This window comes from Neolamprologus brichardi, chromosome 5, assembly GCF_056152115.1.
Source record: "Neolamprologus brichardi isolate AB-2024 chromosome 5, ASM5615211v1, whole genome shotgun sequence".
NCBI lineage: Eukaryota > Metazoa > Chordata > Actinopteri > Cichliformes > Cichlidae > Neolamprologus > Neolamprologus brichardi.
The window spans coordinates 25,187,644-25,195,400 of record NC_142108.1 but is presented as its reverse complement, the minus strand read 5'-3'; positions in this window follow the sequence as shown (position 1 = coordinate 25,195,400).

Here is a 7,757-nt window from a genome sequence, read left to right as displayed (position 1 = left end):
TGCTTCTGCTCTGGTCCTGTACTTCCTCCCTCTGGTCATTCATCATCTGCACTCATCCAAATACAAGGCTCATGTTCACTATTCATTATTCTCTCTCTCCCTCCCTAAGAGTTGTGCTTCCTCACCTACTGTAGGTTGGGCGGGGGTAAAACCAAAGGCCATTTTACATCATGAAAAAAAAAATCAATATTTTTGAGGGGCATTAATACCACATTTGGATGGAAAGAGATGGTTCTCTTTTGACTGCAAAGAGAGAGCCATTTATTTTACTGGAAGTGCTCGTATAGACACTAACAGGATATGCTGCCTTCACAACTCCATTTTTTAAATGTTCAAACCCTAATCAACATGTAATTGAGAAAAAAAAAAGCATTAAAGATGGAAGAGAAGGAAAAGATAAAATGAAAGTTTAATGATTCAGGAGAAATTGGGTCAGGGAAGAAATTTAAATGTATGACAATAAGATGAATGCAGTTAGTGCAAATAGAGCAGATTAAGAATAAAACCACATGGTTTTATAATGAGGGTGAAAATACAGTTAAAAGTCTTAATTATGCTGCATACAGACGTGCACTTAATATGAAAACATAACTCTAATTAGCTCTAAAAATTAGCTGGCTGGAAATGGTTTGACAGGTTAATTTGTTAAAATGTGCTATTATATTTGAATGGATTACAGTTACAAAGATCATATGAGAGCAATGGAAATTTTCCACAAAGGATTAACAAGTTAAGAGAAAAAAAAATAAATAAATGAGAATACCTGCTTCTGAATCACAGTCATGGGAAGTCGGTTCAGGCACTGATGCCCTTGGACTGGCCTAATAAATTACACATTAATCTGACTGTAATACTTGGTCCCAGTGAAATGTTAAAGGAATAAACATTTTAGGAAAATTATTAACAGACTTTCTAGTGGAGTAATATCTCCATGTCTGAGGCTTGTAGTGTAACCTAGTTGAGTTGGAAAAGGGTATGGCAGCCTGCGTAGTGAGAATATTTGAATATTCTGTAAGATTAAAGCATAGACTATATATAAAAGATGGTTTCTCCACATTTCAGAGCCTCAGTATTAGGATTTTAGGACATGTAGTGATGATCCACTGTGGTGAGCCCTAAAGGGAGGAGGACGAAGAGGAGGTAGAAGGGGGAAGAAGTAGAGGAAGAAGAAGAATTATTTTTGGCCACTTTCATGTTTTTTGGAGGTCGGACTCACCAGTTATCTACTAGTTATCTACTCACCAGCAAGCTAGTTTTGCAAGTTGGGCAGTTTAAAACAGTGTCCAGAAGACGTCACATGACCACTTGAGAATAAGCATTTCTAAGCACAGATTGCTAAATTAGTGCGTTACATTTGTATATATAAAAAGATCTTAGAGATGATAAAATCAAACCTTGAGAAAAATCAAAGACCATTTGGTTTTTCCATTTAAGCTTGTAAGAGTTTTCCTTCGAAGTTTGATATAAGGGTCACATGGTTACACCTGATGGCCACAACTTTCTTTACTCTTTTTTTCCCTCGTAAATTAGATCAAATGTTTTAGTGAAGTTCACAGATATTGGACTTTGTTACCAGGATACCAACCAGCCTTGATGATTTTTAAAGTGAATATAAAAACATGTCTCTGTTATGAAACATTGTCTTATAGTCTTGCATACCCAAAATTAAAAAATAAACCTTTAATGCCAGAAGTATAACAAAATAAACAAAGTGCCCAAAAATCCCAAAACATTTGCAGAACAGGAAATCCAAATATCAGATTTTACTGGGACCACAGAACAAGGAGACATAGTAAAATGGACAACACAACAAACGATAAGCAGAGACAGACAATTATACAAAAGATAACGAGGGGAGAGCAGGTGGAGAACAGGTGGGGAACACAGCTGTAACTAATCAGGAACAATGAGCCAACAAGGCAATAAAACTAAACAGCGCCAGAAATGACAGACTACCAAAATAAAACAGGAAGAAGCTGTAACTAAACTAAGAATGCAGAAATGGAAAACTGAGGATACGCTGATGAAAGGACAAACTATATACAGAACTCCAAACCATTTTTATTTACAACCTTTTCCCTTTTTTTTTTGTCAGTTCTAGGCCTTTTTATTCACTTACACTATTTGTAAGTGAATATTTGTCTTTAAATTTCTATCTTCTTAATGATACCTGATGTGATGCAGACTGAGTGATTGTTGTAACCAAACTGCCTTTGCAGAATGGTTTCAGAACTGTTTAACTGAACTGAAATTAGGGCTGAAGTAGCACCTTTTTCCAGATTTCTTTTTGTGAAATAACCCCGAGAAACACTGACTCTGTTTTCACCATGTTTACTTTGTTTTATTTTATATCCAGCAAATAAATCAGTCCTTGCTTAATGGGCAGGGATTTGCTGACCCTCTTCTCTTCAGGCTTGTGTGGACTGGAGGGTAATTGGAATCAATTTTGATGCCGTTATCGCTGGTGGCAGATGCACGAGGCTGCAGTGTGAAAAGGTCAAGGGTTGAGAGCGCTCTCCTAGGGGACTCAAGATGCCCGAGGCATAAAAATGTCACTGCTGGATCAATTTCACATGTAAACACTTTTTAATCTCAGAGGACTTTTGAGCATCTTTGTTGTTGTTGTTTTGTTTTTGTAGTTTTCTTATTGCTGGTTGCCGAAGAGCTCCAGACAGCAGGTGGAGGGTTAAGATGTTGAAGATTGGGATATCAAAGTAACGCTTTCCATAACTTATCGTCTACGAAAGCCAAAGATTCTTTCTCCTGTGCATCTAGACTCAATTAGAGACTCGTCAGCTTGAGCTTGTCAATATATATATATATTTTATCACTCACTGCCCCCATGTTGTATAATTTACCCAGGAACACAGCCAAGGGAGTCAGGTTGACCCTAGTTGCTTTCAGGGTCAGATTTTTACCCTCACCCTCAGCTGAAAGCATGTCATTAAAAATATTTTTCCTTTGTATTGACACAAAGATCACATTTATAAATAGAAATTTATTTTAACCTGAGTTTTTGTTTGAGGATTAGAGAGAAAACAGTAAAGACTAACAAGAGAAAGAAGGGCAAAAATAAATGAAAAATGAGTGTATGGAATACGTAAAATCGCCATAACATAAACTGTAAATTTAAGCTAACAGACTAGATTGTGTTACTAATTCTTATATTCAAATGTATCTCATTAGAGACAAAAAAATGAAACTGTAGTAATGCCATCATTTATCTCAGTCACCACAGAGAAATTAGCAGATTTTCTAAATAAAAAATATGGAGGAATAAAAACGTAGCTCACTTAACAACATAAATTCCCTTAAAAACCCTACAGACCAGTTTCATTTCAGAAATATTGGACACCTAAAGATGCTGAAAATTGGTGTTGGAAGTCTGCAGTCCTGATGCCCATGCATTCATTTTTTTCAGAGCTCTCTGGGGATCATGGTTAATGCAATAACAGAGCTGACAAATTGAGTTGGTTTTATTGCATAGAACCACAATGGCAGTGAGTGAGCGTGTCCTTGACTCAGAGGAATCAGGTGTGAGCCCGAGGATGTGTTAAACCTGCATGCATGCAAGGCTCAGGAGAGGCAGTCCTGCAGCTTGTTATTAATCAACAGCTTGTTGAGCTTGTGGCCATTCCTCCTCCCCCACCTCCTCTGGTGCACCTTCACACTCTCTGTCGTCTTCATACGTTATTTTTTTCCCCTTTCTCTTTTAAAGCCACAGCCTCTCATTCTATATTTCACAGGTTATCTATACATTTTGTCCTCAGCTAGCTGTTATCACAAGAAAAAAGAAAGGAAATTACTTTCCAAAGATCATCACGGTACCTTGTTTTTGACCGTATCCTTAAATCATTTGACCAAATGAATTAAACATCTTCCCCAGGTGTGAATAATCAACTCAACTTGAACTGCAATCATGAGCCTGCTTTGTATGCTGAGAACATATTAACTGTGCTGTTTGGTTCTTTCAGTTTCATGGCTTGCTGTTGGCTGACATCCCTCCTGGATGACCTACAATATGGCAGATAAATAATATGAGAAAAAAATATGTCTGCTGCCTCCATGTTTATAGTTGGGGGGTTGCTCATATATGTTTGTCTCTTTTAAAACAGTGGAGTGCCAAGTTGAAAGCGGAAATGAGACACTTTGCAAACTTCACTTGTGTTTTTGTATATTCAAAACTTTTCAGCCATCATCTCAAAGGTGTCTTTTTACAACAAGGCTGAATAAGGAAGTACAGTGCGTAAGTCACAATCTCATTAATGCGATCAATCATTTATTATCCTAAACCAACCATCTAGCCAACTAAACAGAGAGTAAAATTTATAGAGGAAAAAAACTCATTCGCATAGAAAAAAGCAAACATTTAATCAAAAGCATAGTGTTTCATTATAGGGCAGCACAGTGGTGCGGTGATCAGCACTGTTGCCTCACAGCAAGAAGGTCCTGAGTTGGATTCCACCACCTGGTAGGGGCCTTTCTTCCCTTGTTTGTGTTAGCTTAATTGGTAAACCTAAATTAGGTGTGAGTGTGAATGATTGTCTGTCTCTATTAGACTGGCGCCACATGTCCAGGGTGTACTCTGCCTCACGCCCTATGTTAGGGGCTCCGGCCCCCTCGCAACCCTGACGAGGATAAGCGGAGGAGAATGGATGCGTGGATGTTAAAATATGTGGTGTTTATTCCAAGAGGTTTAAGAGTTTACTTTTTTTGACCTGTTAACCTCTTGGTATGCACACACAGCAGCTTCTTCATCTCAGTGCATCTTAAATGAGCTCCCTAAAAAGGTGACAGTGCTTTAGGATCATATTTTTTTGCCTTTAAATGGTAGAGGTTGCACTTACCAGTGCAAGAAGAAACTGTTTACTGAATACATAACTAATATTGTTTGAAGCATCCTGAGCTCATGCAGTGATTTCCATTGCATATACCACTACAGAATCGTATTTTACACTACTGCTCCCTGTGGATCACAATCGTTCTGTTTTGATTTTGTCCTTGCGTGTGGAATCTGGCCGATCCCACGAGTCTTTTAATATTGTGCACCATAGATGATGAGCAAATACTTTGAATATACTGATTTGCAGTCTTTGACAAATTGGTGAACTGTCCCCATTTTTATTTTTGAATGACTCTTTTGAAATGTTCTTTCTTTTACATGAAGTTTATATAATTTTTAAATCATTTAATTCTATTTGTATGTAAATTTTACACTGTTTTGTAACATTTTTTTAAACTCAACAATACTATTGTGGCAGAAACTGAATTTCCCTGCTTTATAAAGAAGCCCACAAGGTACTACAATCTACAAACAGATGACAAAGCTCTCAGCTCAAGGGCTTTCAGCTCAACAGCCTGCACATTTGAGGACAATAAACCGATTTAAGCTAACTACCTCATCATAACAAAAGCCCTTAGTGACAAAAACCTTGACTGCAGGCTCATAATCTGTGAACTTACTACTTTTAGAGTATATAAAATGTTTTCATTTACAACATATAATTTACTGAGCCACACCTGTTTTCACCAGAGGTGTGGGTAAAAAATGCTAATGAGGTGGTTTACATTCCACGTGTGTACAACTGTGTCACTTGAATTTTTATAATTGTGCTGAGGGAGGCAGTGGAGAACGAATCCTTCACTTTCATGATTCTTTTGTGTGTATTAAACATTTGTGTCATTTTAACTCACTCATTGTAGCGTGAATTTTCAAAATGTGCCAAAATTGAAAGTAGTGCGACTCTCAGATCATGCACAGTGGAGTGCAAAAATGGTTTAGTGCATGGAGGACAGGAAGATGAATGTCTTTTCTCGTCTTCTGTGACGGGGGTACAAATGAATGTTAAAGATCTATGTTAGTGGAGCAGGATGAGAGGAACTAGGTATGTGAGAGAAGGTAAAAGAAAAAAATGAAATTGCAAGAAAATGGACTGCGCAAAACAAAAAATTAAAAAAATAAGGTCATATAATAAGGTGATCATCACAGAATCAGTTAAACTTCCACATAATTCTTAATCAATTTCACCTGATTTTGTGCGAATGACACGTGGAGGCCACAGATCACAGATCCCTCTGACCGATGTTTTCATTTTCTCTTTTGCTAGGAGATGAAACCTGCAGCCCACTCAGGCCCACTCCTTCAGGTATTTTCATCCACGTTAACTGTGTGTCTCCTGCACACTCAGAGGTGTGGAGGAGATTGACCATTAAACACAAAAGAAAGACATAGCTCTAAAAGGGCAACAATCCAGCTGCTGGTCTGGTACCTGCTCCTTTATGTGGGCAGGAACAAGAGGAGCACTGCCAGAGCACAACAAAAGGCCTCTGGCAGGCTACTTGTGTATGTTTCACACCAAACTCTCAGAATCAGAATCCACGAGGGTGGATTGAAAGCATGATGTGATTTAATGGGACCTCTGCTCACAGCCCGGTGGCAGACAACATCAGAACCCTCAGCTACATCCAGTTCTCCTTACAAATTAGAGGTGGTTCACAAAAAAGTCTGGAGATGCGACAGCAAAAACTATGCAACATGTGCAAGCATGACAGCAAACATATGGGAAGGTATATCCTTTGAGGGTTGCACAGACCTGAATGTGCTAACCAACCCTGACTGTTATTAGGTGCCTGGATAAAATCCTCAGTCGCACTGTCAGACCTTATCTTGGTGCACTAAGTACCACCTGGTGCAGGACAATGACTCATATGGCAAACGTGCACAGGCAGCTCCCTGAACGATGAAGGCACTGATGATATTGACTCGCCCTCATGTTCCACAGGCCTGAATCCAGACTTTATGAGCTGCGATGCTACAGTCTGTCCAGAAGCTCACTGATGCCTTGATCCAAGTCTGCAAGGAAAGCCCAAGGACACGATCCAGATGTTGCCAGGGCTGAATACAGGTAAGTCGGGGCCTATAGTGAAAGTAGCCTCAGCCTGTGATTTGTGAGTTAAGTGTTAGTTTAATTTTTTATCTTAATTATAGAAATTCTTAGTAGCAACAGCAGTAATGTCTGTTGAAACCTAACGTAAATGCTCGATAAATAACACAAATAGGCTATTAGATTAAACATTTAGCTTAATTAAAGTATTCTTGTTAACTTATGGTAACCTGCATTTCTTGTGGTGCAAAAACAGTTTCTCAAAATACAACTTACAGTAAACTTTAGAAATTATAACTTTACATAAGCAATACAGCGAACCGCAACTCTGCATTATTTAGTATGCTTCTTACAGGCTCTTTAGTAACTGCAAGTAAGGTGTGTCTTGTGATCTATATGTCACGCTACTATGGCATGCATAATTTCACATCTCTATACTGTGACCAGTATAGTTACCACATCTCCATTTAGTCACACAGTTTAGCAAGATTTCAAAAAACACAAAACTCCAATTTTGTAACGCTTTCAAAAGTGAACTGAGTCCAAATTGTCCAAATGATGCAATCCCTGTGGCCGCTTTTCTTTACACTCATATCGCTACCATAGTCGGACAATCTGCCAACAAAAACTGAGAGTACACACTTCTTGAAAAGCTCAGTGAACGACGTGTTGCACATTTTCAGTAACCACAGTGCTGATGTGAACATTTCAAGCTTTGAACACTTTTACTGTAATAATACTTTCTCATATCTCTTGTGCCTACACAGCAGACATATTCTAACATATCAGTATGGTGTGGTCGGTAATTTACTGTGTATACTGTAAACAGGTTTTACATACTTACTTGCAACTATTAGAATAACAAAGAAAACA